At 33.9% G+C, this 13,585-nt stretch overlaps 1 pseudogene; it reads left to right on the top strand.

The window, feature by feature from the left end:
• Nucleotides 1-11,203: 11,203 nt before the first annotated feature.
• LOC118896061 lies at nucleotides 11,204-12,494 on the top strand (annotated as a pseudogene).
• The last annotated feature ends 1,091 nt before the right edge of the window (nucleotides 12,495-13,585 follow it).

Genomic DNA, 13,585 nt, shown 5'->3' with positions numbered 1-13,585 from the left:
TCTTAAATGCAAACAGCTAAGTGAGAGAAGTCAGTCTGAAAAAGCTATGCACTGTATGATTCAAACTATATAACTTTCTGGAACAGACAAAACTATAGAGACATTAAAAAGATCTATAGAGAGAGGGAGAGAGGAGGGCTGAATAGGTGAAGTACAGGTGATTTTTAAGGCAGTATAACTATTCTCTATGATACTGTATTGGTGAATTTATGACACTAGGCATTTGTCAAAAACATTGAACTGTACATCACAAAGAGGGAACTTCAATGTAAATGACAGAGTTTAGTTAATAATAATAATACCCATATTATTCAATCAATTGTAACAAATATATCACACTAATGCAAAATGTTAGTAATAATGGAAATGGGAGGAAGGTACATGGGAACACTGTACTTTCTGCTCAGTTTTTCTGTAAATCTACAACTACTTTAAAAATAAAATATGTTAATTAAAAAAATCTTAAAGAAAATACAAAACATAGTTGAAGAATTTCTAGGAAATGATGAAAATTAAAACAATATATAGACTAACACTTGTAATACATCTAAGTCAGTGTTCAGAGGGAAAAAATGCATAACTTTAAGGACCTATATAGATTTTTAAACAAAATAAAATAATTAAGCATTCAATTTTTTAAATCGAGTAATAACAATAAATTAAACAGATAAAGCAAAAGAAAGGACTTAAATTATGATATCAATATTAAATGAATTAGCAAAAAATACAGCAGAATTAAAATAAATAAATATATAATGTTCTTTGATAAAAGAACATAAAAAAGGCAAACCACTATTTAAACCACTATTTAAATCAAGGAATAAAAGTAATGAAATCAAAGCCTAAAGAATGATTAGAGGAGAACGTAATTCATAGATTAAAAATAAATTTCACAAAACATTAGAATATTTTTTCTGATAATATTCAAATAAAAAATTTTAAACCTAGATTAAATGGGTAATTTAATAGAATAATAAAGTTTACTTAAACTGATCTTAGAGAAAATTTAAATTCAAATTGACTAATTTCTGCAGAAGGAAGAGAAAAATTTATAAATTGCTAGTCTCCACATTGTAAAAATGACAGATTGATGATACATAGATAGGTAGATTGGTAGATAGATAGATAGAAAAACAACAAACACTAGGAATAAGTTATTTCATAGGCAAATTTTAACAAACTCTAACTAATTGATAATCCCATGCTAGTAAAATTATAACATGACATAAACATATTATAAATTAGTTCACAAATATTAATGAAAATATTCTAAAAAAGATCCACAAAACTTAATTGAATCTCAGTAGAGATAATGTCAAGATTTCAAAGATGTTTCAGTATTAGAAGTTCTCTTTATATAAAACACCAAATTTATACATTTAGGGAGAAAGCTATATGGTCATCTCTATAATTGCTGAAAAGGCAGCTGGCAAAAATCAACAATTCTTGATAAATACATTTAGTAATAGAGAATGTCTTGGTTAACATTTCTTAATTAGTTAAGATCAAGAGTAACTGAGAGAAAGAATATGTCTGAAGGGCAGAAAATGAGAGGCACTGAACCATAGAAGGACGTAGAAATAGACGAATAATGTCATGAGGTTTTATGACGAAGTCAGGAAGTGATTTAATTAAAAGTAGAAGATTTGAGTAGATAGCCAGAGAGATGATAGGTAGAAAAGAGATTAGAAATTGGCGAAGTAATGGAATATGTACACAGATTCTCAGATTAAATGGTGTGGAGAACAAAATTTCTGTAACTTGAATGTCCAGTCCAAACACGACATGTTAAAATGTAGGTTCAGATTGAGTTATTCTGATGATGCCACCCTGCTGGTCTATGAACCGACCACACATTGAATAGCAGGGTTGTTGCTCACAGACCTAAAAATTGGTGATGCTTGAACTAAATTTCTCTGACTGCTGGTCCATTCTGTTGCATATCGGGGAATATATCATTCAATGAGATAAATTAAGTAATGAATGGGAGCAGATTTTCAGGAGAAAAACATAGTTTTCTTTTAGTATTCCTTAGAATTTTCTTTGATTTCTCCTTAGACTTTTCTTTTAATATTGTCTTACCTGCCCAAACCATATTTCTCTGACCCCTTCTCACCAACAGAAAATATTTTCCATCCAAAAATGCATGAGATTATATTAGTCACAAATGAGTTTTAGTACTGCTAACACTTAAAGTATATTTTCTTTCTAAGTTTACAACTGAAAGAACATTGGATCATTGTGTGTGTGTGTGCTGTATAAGTCATTTTATAGATTTTCCTTGACCAATACAATACATACTTTTAAGATTTAAAAGATACTCTTTTATAGCCTCTGGGATAGGTAAAAATTATTAGCACTATCACCTATAAAAAAATATGTATTTCTGTAGCTACTGTTTCACTAGCTTATTTGTTCATTTGTTTATTGTTTGCATGTATTACCCCCTCCAGAATAGTATCTAATTAATTGTTTAATTTTCTTTCTAGCATTGGTATCTTGGCCATGAGAATATACTTGGTATTTGAGAAAAAGTATTCACTACTTTGATACATTTATTTGAGTAATCACTTATCCTGGGGAATGTTCATGGCAATTGACCCTCAACAATCTAGATGCTTTTATATATGGAAATGAGGCTAGAGAGTAAATCAGTAGCTGACTTTTGAATAACTTCCTAACTTTGCACTTTTCTGTAAGTGAAGCATTAGACTGCCCAATTTATAACTTCTGAATTTGGATACTTAGAATGCCCTTATGCAACTGACCAATTAAATGAGGTACAACTATAAGAAAACATACAGTCTCAACAATTCTTTGTCTTGATTTTCCTTACTAGAAAATTAAATCCATCCAAAAGATTATAAGCTTAAGCAATGGCTTTCTTTGTGCTAATCAATGTAGGCAGAGGTGTACAGTGTCATTCTGTTGAAACTAAGCATGGTTGCATGATTGGCTCAATGCCCTTATGCTGTACAAAATGTAAATGATCATTCTACATATTTTATCAGTTAGCTTTTTATAGTAAATGCTGTACAGTGGATTACTGACTTGAATTATTTATGGTAACATCATCTTATAGAGTGATTGAAATGCATAGTTATAAGCAACATATTAAAGTAAGAGAACTAAAGGTTACCTCTGGGGATATTGCATTCAAAGAATATACATGTAGCTTCAAGTTTTCTATAGTGAATATAGGATATAATTTTTTGCACATATTTTTCCCTCATTACTCACATGCAGATCTTTACTTGGTAGGGTCTTCAGAATTCGATTAACTAGAAGTTGTGAATTTAAAAAACTGTTGGGATCAGGCAGATAATGAAAAATAAATGAAGAAAGCTCAGTGGTAAAAGAATAACCAGTGGTTGGGACATGTGAAAAGAGCAACAAGAACATGTGCTAGCTACAATGAGCAGCTGCTTTTCAGCCCCAGCCCCCATATGTCACCAAGGAATGTAGATTTCTTAGATGTTATTTGTTTCTTAGTTTCTTAAATGCTGAAACAAAATGCTTTTAAAGCCTTTCCAGTGCAAGGAGACTAGATGTGCATTTTTTATTTATAACCTTTGGCTAATTATCAATTTAAATAAATTTAACCATCCTTTCAAATTCATATTTTAATGGTTTTTCTCTGTATCTTACTAAAAATAGTTAACATTATTTGAATTATTAGGGAGTGAGATACCATTACCATGCTAAACTTTACACAAGTTATCTCATTTCATCCACGCAATAACATTATAGTTAAGTGCCATAGGCACCTTTGTTTCACATAGGAGGTGTGGGGAATTTACTGCACCAGGAAGTCAGTCTTAAGAAACAGTGCCCCTAACATCTATGTACACCATTCTTCAAATAATGCACATAGAAGATAAACGTACCCATATGTACAGGTACAGATGTAGCTCTGTTTCCCTATCTATCTATCTATCTACCTATCTATCTGTCTATCTAACAGAATTACTGTCCATGTTATGAATATCTACTTTTAATCAAGTTTCTTTTCTTATACTGCAGATAAATATTGCCATTTAAAATTACTTTCTCAAACTAGTTACTATTTCATCCACATTAGTTCATCTGCCACTTTCCTTTATAATTCACTCTTCCTGACTTTGTGCGAGTTTTACCATTTACAAAGACTTTCCCTACTTTTTCTCCTCTTCACCTTTGTATTCATTACATTATTGAGGCTTCTCAAAAAACTTCCAGATTAAATGTACCTTACCATGATTATGCCTTTATTTTCTTTCTGTCTAGAATGTATGACCCATATAATTTATTACTTAGAATTATAGTATTTTAAATGTACTAATGCCAATCAAATGTGCTTATGTTGTTTAAAATATAGGTTTTAGGATTTTTGAAATCAAGGATCAACATTTCTGCTTTTTTCTATTAATTTTCTTTCTTCCCCCCTAATGCCTAGCCAACACCAAGAACACATTAAGGGCATTCAATAATTGCTTGTTAAGTGAAAGAAAGAATGAATATTTGAGAATTGCCTAGAAAACTGTAAGAGTATCCTTTTGACCTAAAAACATTATACTAGCATCTTCCAGGAATGCCAGAGTTAAGAATATAATTACTAATATCAACAAAAATTTATTTTATCTGGATAATGTTTTGTTTTCTGAGCAAAATCCTGATGTACTTGGAAAGTTAGGCCTGATGTTAACCTCAAGAGTATATGATAGATAGAGAACCAAGTTCATGGAACCAAGTTTGAACCCAGGAACCCAAACTACCCATTCTTATGTCAGACCACCCTTTTTTATTTTTGAGTTCTTAACTCCCTTAGCTTTATCTCCCTTTTCTGTGAAATTAAGGATTTGAGTAGACAATCTTTAAGGCCCCTTCTAGTTCTAAACTCTTATACTTTATTAACCACAACTTGTTGCCTCAGTTGGCTCAGAGGTTCAGCTTAAACATCTACTGGGGACATTCTAGCTTTTAACACTGAGCAGAGGTTATACATAAAGGAAACGTGGGTAGGCGTGTTAACAAAAGCAAGCTGAGAACAACAGAAGGTAAGGGCAATTAAAACTCCCAGAACAATCACATGGTAGTTCGTTTCAGTTCAATTTCTTTTCTGTTGTATTTTGCTGGGAAATATGGCCGTTAATGAAACATAAAGACCAAGCTTTATTTTAATAGTTTTCCCCCTCTTTTCTCTCAAGTCTCTCTGTCTCTCTTTTATATACCATAGCTCAATCTAATATTCCACCCTCTTTTCTTCCCCTCTCTAAAAGGAGGCAAACTATACTGACAGAAGAAAAGATTAAAACGTTGCTAAGTGGAATGGTCAAAAAATTTACAATTACCTGGACATTTTAAGAAAGATGAAATTAGTTGTTGATACAGATGACATGAGTTACAGATAATTCATTTGTCCAATACCTAAGCCCTATATGGACATCCTGGATCTTGGCAGGTGAAAGAGGTGTTTATATCTCAGGAAGCCATGAGAGTGTCTGGTGCCTAGGAATATTAATTTTCTTCCTCTGACAAATATTTTTTCAATAATGTTGTGAAATTTAGTTCAAATTATTTTCCTAACATTCATATACTCACTGAATTTTTTTGTTTTTATGCATATACTTCCAAAAAATACGAAAGTTGAATTGCTGAACAAAAGCAATGAGTTCTATTATACTTTTACATCAATGAGGGTCGAGTTAGGAGACAAAAAATACACTAGTAATTTAAACAAGGAATCTTTATTATAAAGAATCATTAACTTATACAAAGCCTTTAACTACTAAAAGAGGTATAAGGAACTCTATGGAGTCCAGAATTTGCAAGTGCAAATAAACACGTTATACTATTACTAAGTTGAAGGATACTGGACAGTGAAAGAAACTGAGGACTTAGGAGAGGTTCCTCCATCCAAGGCTGAGATTTCAAACTCTTTGCAGAAGGCATGGCTAGAGAGAGACAAGCAGTCTTCCAGTGGCAAAAAAGCTTTCTAGAGGATGCAGGCCAGTGCTGATTTACAGAAACGGTCTGCCATTGCCAGAGGAAGTTGGCAGTTGTGAGCTAGTCTGTAGAAGTAAGTTACGTGTTGGTGAGACAGTTGCCTGAGGTCTCAGCTGGACCTTCTTTAGAAGCAACCTCAGAAAGGATAGTCAGTTGCTTGATGATGGATGAAGTTCATCTGTAAAAGCAGCCAGCCAGGTAGGAAGAGCATGGCTTAAAAGTAGGAGCACAGCTCCTGTGAAAGACAGTGAGGCTAGAAACTGTCTATAAAGTCTCATGAAGTGAGAGCCACCAGGCCTCACCTCCTGCACTGGATAAAATATGGAGGCAGCACCCAACCTGAGGGAAGTGGCTTCTTGTCACTATCACCTCATTATGTCGCTCCAGCACTCGTTATTGAAACAAAAGCCCAACAATGTACCAGCTAGAGAAATAGAAATACGTACAGGGTCCACAAAACTGGGAAAAAGAAGGTTGGGTTTGGAGCGGAGAGACTATAAATGATAGCTGGCCCAATCTTTTATCACTGGACACCTTTCCTTAAAAAATTGAACTTATTATCCTTAGAGATTACTGGAGAGGGAATCTAGATCAGTGCTTTATTCTACCATTTACTTTGCCATTTATTGTACCTTTTATGTTCCTCATTTAAAGTAATCTGGAGGCATGCTAGCATCATTTCAATACCAAAACATATGATGACAGTCTATTAGGTTGAAAGAAGAAACCTGTGTTTACTTGATTTCAACCAAATATTTTAATAAAATGCTTATTTTGGCAGGTTCAGGTACCTCCTAACCAATAAAATCTGTGCACGTATGCCTTTCTAAATTTCTTCCCAAATATATATGTTTATATTAGTGGGGACATGGGATTAGAAATAGGAAAAACATATATACATATACATATACATATAGAACATATATACATATATACATATAATGAAAAATCATTCCCAAATGTGATTTTAGCCTATATTTTGACTTATTCTCAAGAGATTAAAATTAAAGACATTACTGATTATAGAATTTCAGATATTGTTCATTGCATGTATTCAGTTAAAAGAAGATTTATCAGTGTCCAGAGACACTTGTTCACTCACTAATATTTCATAACTGGATAGTGACAGATTGGTCTAGAACTAAAGTCTCATGCTTTAAATCTCAGTTCTTTCTTCATATTGTGTGCATTAGAAAGAGCTAATAATATGTACACAGTTTACCATACCATCCTTTCAGAATCAAATAACACGGCCTCTCACCAGCAGGGATACAGTGACATAATAAAATATTACTTAAAGCCCATGTTATGTACATTTTACTTCACATAAAATAGTTTATTTTAATCTAAGTAATATAAAATCTCTAGCTCAGATTTCTTTAAAAATTAGCAGAACATGTAACCTGATGAGGAGACATTTAAAGGGGACTTATAATATGTCAGGCCTCTCTTCTAAAATTTAAGCCACCTCATTTTTCCTTTTTTTTAAACTTTCTTTGCTAAATATAGGTTATTTGATCTTATTTTCACATTCCCTTGAGATCTTAAGAAAATAATTTTTCCTTTTCTTTGGTTGATGAAGAAATGGCAGGAGAAAATTAAGACTGATAGCACAATACATCAGAGGCTCAAGAAACTACCTGAGATATCGCTGCACAGCCATGTGACAAATGCCACTCACCTCCCTTGCCTCCTTTAAAATGTTTCTTTGTTTGATATAAATGATATAGTAGTCACTATGTAAGGACAGACTATGACCAGAAGTCAACTGCATTAATGTAGCAGACACTTTATTCCTAGGATATGTAATTTACCTCTTCTAAAGAAAAAAAAAATCGCCATATTCTGGCATACTTTAATCTGTCAGATTTCTGGGTCAGATGACTTTCTTAAAGTGGATAGGAACAATTTATTCATAGGAAGCCAATGTACTGGACTTTAAGGTAGAGTGATCCATTCATATTTTTAAAAGTTTTAAAGTTACATGCAGATAGGAAAATGGCCAGTGTAGAGTATAGAAAAGACATTTCAGGTACGAATGTTAGAAAAAATTTTCTTCCGAGAATGTTATACCTTCTCTCAAGAATAAGCATACTTAAATATGAATCAAATATATAAACCAACTTCAGAGAAACATTATAAGATCATTTTCTATTCCCTGCCAGGGCAACACTTCCAGGCACTGTAAGTGATGTCAAGATCATATAGCATCAATAATCACACTCTTTGGTTAATGTGAATTGGAGACTTTGAAGCTGAGGAAATTAAATAGGGTATATTGATTTAGTATTTTTGAGCCTATATTCCCCAGAATTTAGAGGAAGAATGGAGCCCATAACTGTTATTTGGTGCTATTTTTGGTCATTATTTTATACATACACACACACACACACACACATATATAGGCACACACACACACATATATATGTGTATATACAACCATAATATTCCAGGAATTGTGCCAATACCACAGACATTTATATAGAGAACGGTTCTTGCGTTAATACAATTGCCTATGAAAGGATCTTTAGGAAATGCTAGCTATAGGCAAAATACCATTTTTCCCCTTCTAATCCAAACAGGGTATTGGAACCTTCATATTCGAAGCGTCAACACTTACCTAGATGCAGACTCGTTAGAAGTCATTCTTAGGTCTGTCAAAGGTGTCAACATAGCATCTTACTCAAGAAGTATGTTTTGATCACTCATAGTGTAACCTTAAACACTTCAACAGAAAGTTACAGAAATAAAGCCAGTAAGTTTGATTCATTTAATGCAGAATGCATTTAAAGAAGCACTGTGATCATAAACAAACTCTAGCTATTCTCTACCTCTTCAAGTGGATGAAAAATAATACAACTTTCACCCAATATGTGCCAAACAAAAGGTGCAATGAAAACTGGCATTGAAGTATATGAGCTTTCTGACAACAGTATTAGTCACATCTTACACACTGACCTTTGTGGTGGTAGGGATATTCAGTAAGCTGTTACAAGGAGTTGGCATTTTCAGATGTAATGAATCTCTTTAATGTCTGCCACCTGCTTAACAGGAATACCATCTCTTGACTGATGAGTTTCCAGTGATGTAAAAATCCACTCAACTGCTTTACGGATTTTGCCACTATTCAGAAGACACAGTGGCTATCTCAAGGAGTTAATAATGATATTACTTGCAGCCCCAAGACACAATTATCTGTAAGAAGACAATGGAAAGAAGTGATGATTGACTAAGTTAAACTCTTTAGGTATAAGTCCCAATGGAACATGGCTATTATTCAGAACAAGTGCTTCATATGAATAAAACTTCATTCTCAGGGGGGGCTCCAAAAGTTCAGAGGCTAGCATGTTTAAATTAGGCTCTCTCTCAGTTCAATGTCAGCTCCTAATCCTGTTTTTGAATGAAAGGTATATGGCTTTCAGCATTTATCTTTATTCTGATTTATCTTAATATACTCAAATTCTTGAATTTAATGAAATGGATTAATGGTGGACAGTTGTGCTCTTCATTCCTCCTCTGGCTTATCTGAGCAACTATCCACAGTTTTCATTAAAACTTTTCTAAGTTGGAACTTAGGTTATAATATCTGACTGTATTATCTAACATACTTCAATAGTAAAATGTGCTGTTTGTTAATTCATGTCCTTCTTTTGTATCAGTGCTTTAGCACAGTATGGAATTAATGAAACCTCAATGTGATACATCCTTTCTCTCACCATAATAAGTTGCTCTAGCACATACTCACGGCATGAGAGATTGTAAAGTGATTTATTTTTTAAATTCTTTACAATCACTCTTGGAAACCCAAAGATTAGGCATGTATGCACATGTATTTGTAGATAACTATAGCTCAGAAGTAAAATTTGAAAGAAAAATACTACAGGTTCATTATATACAAAAAAGAATGATTGCCAAATCAGAACGTGGTTTTTTAACATATTTTAAATTTATCACCATGTGTAGCACTCAAGCTTTGTTCATTTCTCCCAACACTACAAAATAAATAACAGTATAGATATATTTTTAGATGGGGGTCTAGGAAGGATAATTAAAATGCAAAATTTACAATTTATTTATGATGAGAACAATCCACAGATCTTTATATACATCATAACTTTTCATGTTATTTTAACTATTCATGGTTCATGTTACTTTGATCTATTGTTAATTTAACAAAAAAAATCTTAAGGCTTGAAGAGACCTTAAGGATTTTCATAGGGGCTAACAAGTATATTTCCTAGATGAGGACTTTGTGGTTAATAGAGGCTACACAGCTTGTCTACAACAAAAGGAAAGCAGCATGTGCAGGCCAAAGACTAGAATGCAGACTTTCAAACTTTCCACTATTTCTTTTCCTCTGCATTACATCCTTTTCTGTGGAATGGTATGGAAGAGGTATTATGTTATTCTTTAGTCACTATGCTAAAGACTGAATATTTATGCCCCCTCCCCACTGCCCAAATTCATATGTTGAAACCTGATACCCAATGTGATGGTATTTAGAGATGGGACCTTTGATTAGGTCATGAGATCCCATGTCAAAATACCATCACATTGAATGAGATCAAAAGACACTCTGAAGAGACTCTTACCAAAGAGATTCCAGAGAGTTCCCTCTCCCCTGTTACCGTGTGAGGACACAATGAAAAGACTGTGTATGAACCAAGAAGCTGGCTCTCACCAGGCATATCTGCTAGTACTTTGATCTTGGACTTGCCAGTCTCCAGAAGTATAAGAAATAAATTTATTTTGTTTACAAGTTACCCAGTCTATGATATTTTTGTTAGAGCAGCTGAAACGGACTAGAAATACACTATCAGACATTTAATTTTCATTTTGTTTATCTTGTTCTGTCCCATAAACCTAATATTTTGCTATTTACTGTGTACATATACAAACCTAACAAATGCTCTTAACTATTCCTCTCCTGATAAATGTTTTGCCTGTGGGTTTGCATTCAGTAAGTCAAAGGAATAATTTGTGTATCAAGTAGTAATATTACCCTGGTCCCAACTTAATTCTGAGTCACAAAACCTTAACAGGAGATATAATAGGAAAATATGTTTTGTCACTATTGAAAATGTGTGTGATTTTTAGATTTTAAAATAGTATATATCTTTAAAAAAATATCTTATGCTAAAGAAATTGCAGAAACTTAAAAACATAAATATACTTAAAATGAAAAGAAGAATTATAGGGTGATGGTCCTGGGGCGCAGATGGAGTGAGACACGGTTCGGCTGCTGTGTGGCAGCGCACTGCTAAGAAGAAACTTCCCAATTTGCCTGTCTTCCTGGAAAAACCCTCCTCATGTCTTAAAATCTTCCTAGCTTTGAGAAGCTGGACTCAGAGCAACAAATAATGGCCTACGCTATGCCCCTCTGCAAACATTTACAGATGAGGAGAGGATGATAAAGAGCATGGTTAAAAAATTTGCCCAGGAACAAATTACTCCTTTGGTTTCAAACATAGATGAAAATTCAAAAATGGGAAAATCAGTAATACGAGGATTATTTCAACAAGGGTTGATAGGTATTGAAATTGACATAAAATATGGAGGAACAGGAGCTTCATATTTTTCCTCTGTCCTAGTGATAGAGGAATTAGCCAAAGTTGATGCGTCTGTGGCTCTGGTATGTGACATCCAGAACACAGTAATTAGGAAAATACGGAACAGAAGAACAGAAGGCTATCTATTTGCCCAAGCTAGCTACGGAACAAATGGGAAGTTTCTGCCTTTCAGAGGCTGGAGCAGGTAGCGATTCATTTGCTTTGAAGACCAAAGCTGATAAAAAGGGAAATTATTATGTCATCAACAGGTCAAAGATGTGGATTAGCAACGCCAAGGATGCCAAGCTCTCCATGGTGATGACAAATGTAGACCTTACTCTTGGGCATAAAGGAATTACCTGCTTCTTGGTAGATTGTGATACTGAGGGCCTTCATATAGGGAAACCAGAGAACAAAATGGGAAGCAGAGCTTCTTTTACCTGCCCATTAACGTTTGAAAATGTCAAGGTTCCAGAAGCCAATATCCTGGGACAAATTGGACATGGCTATAAGTAAGCCATTGGGGGTCTTAATGAAAGTAGAATAGGAATTGCTGCACAGATGCTGGGACTGGCTCAAGGATGTTTTGACTACACTATTCCATATATTAAAGAAAGGGAACAATTTGGCAAAAGAATATTTGATTTTCAGGGACGCCAACACCAAGTGGCTCACATGGCCACCCAGCTAGAAGCTGCAAGATTACTCACATACAACACTGCAAGGCTTTTAGAAGCTGGAAGGCCATTCATTAAAGAATCATCTATGGCCAAGGACTATGCATCAGAGATTGCAGGCCTAATAACTGGCAAATGTATCGAGTGGATGGGAGGAGTAGGCTACACCAAAAATTACCCTGTGGAAAAACACTTCCGAGATGTGAAGATTGGTACAATATATGAAGGAACTTCAAATATCCAGCTGAACACCATCCCAAAGCGCATCGATTCGGAATACTGACAGCCACGGGAGTGGGACCCTTCCCTGGTGTAACTGGTGTAAAATTTTAAACTATTGTGCCTTGTCGGGGGCTGTGTTGAATGATTTTATTAGGCCCTTCACCTTGGATCTGGAGGTAGGCCTATCCTGTTTCCTCTTTCCAATCTGCTTAACTTAGATGCAAAAAATCATTTTTAAAATTTGGAAAGAAATGCATCCATATTTTCTCCAAAACTATTTTTAAAACTCTATATGCATTATCATTCTAGCTTCAGGGTATACAGAATTTCACTCTATTAGAATTTGGAAAAATAAAGACAATATAAATATTTCTTACAGACATGGCTATTTTATATTCTTGTCATTGTGCATCAGTCAGAGAGATGTTTGTGCTAGTTGGCAATTCTATAGAAGTAGATTCAATTCTAAGTTGCTAAACTAGGTGAAACTGATAAAAATTTATTTAGAAAAATCTAAAAGTTTTAGTTCTGAATATCTGAAAATGAGTGGATTATATAATTGAAGAAAACATTTCAACAAAGGAAAGCAATATAATTTGTTACTATAATTTACCAGTATGAAAAGTGCATTTCATTATGGTTTCAGTAGATCATTTTAAAAACAAGTCTCTGCATTGGTTTTCAAGAATGAAGTTTAAATAATTTGGTTTAATAATTAGAATATACTCAATATTATAATATTCATTTTATCTATGATACAGTATTTTTCCATGTTTAAATTGAATATTGTTTTCTCAAACTTAGTTATTGAGCTTTATCATGAATAGTAATTCAGAAATTATATTTTGGTTCAGTGATTCTCAAGAGGGGATGTCTTTTCCCCATAAAGGAGTGTATTAAAATCTTGTAAGGAATGAGGGATAGAAGGGAGCTGTAGAGTTCGAAAAGCATATTTGGTAATATATAAAATGACGTTTCTGGGAAGGTAAAAATAAATCTGTTGTTTTACAGTCAAATTATGGAAAGGCAAAGGTCAGCAAATATACAGCTGGCGATGCCATTTCTTCAGTATCAGGGATTCTCAATCAGGAGAAGAGACCTTGTAGGGTACAAATCCTCAGTCCCCTCAGGAGGGAGGAGGACAGTGAAGGG

The sequence above is a fragment of the Balaenoptera musculus genome, chromosome 5 (assembly GCF_009873245.2).
Source record: "Balaenoptera musculus isolate JJ_BM4_2016_0621 chromosome 5, mBalMus1.pri.v3, whole genome shotgun sequence".
Lineage (NCBI taxonomy): Eukaryota > Metazoa > Chordata > Mammalia > Artiodactyla > Balaenopteridae > Balaenoptera > Balaenoptera musculus.
The sequence above is the reverse complement of the archived record's forward strand: the minus strand, read 5'-3'. Positions and strand labels throughout refer to the sequence as shown.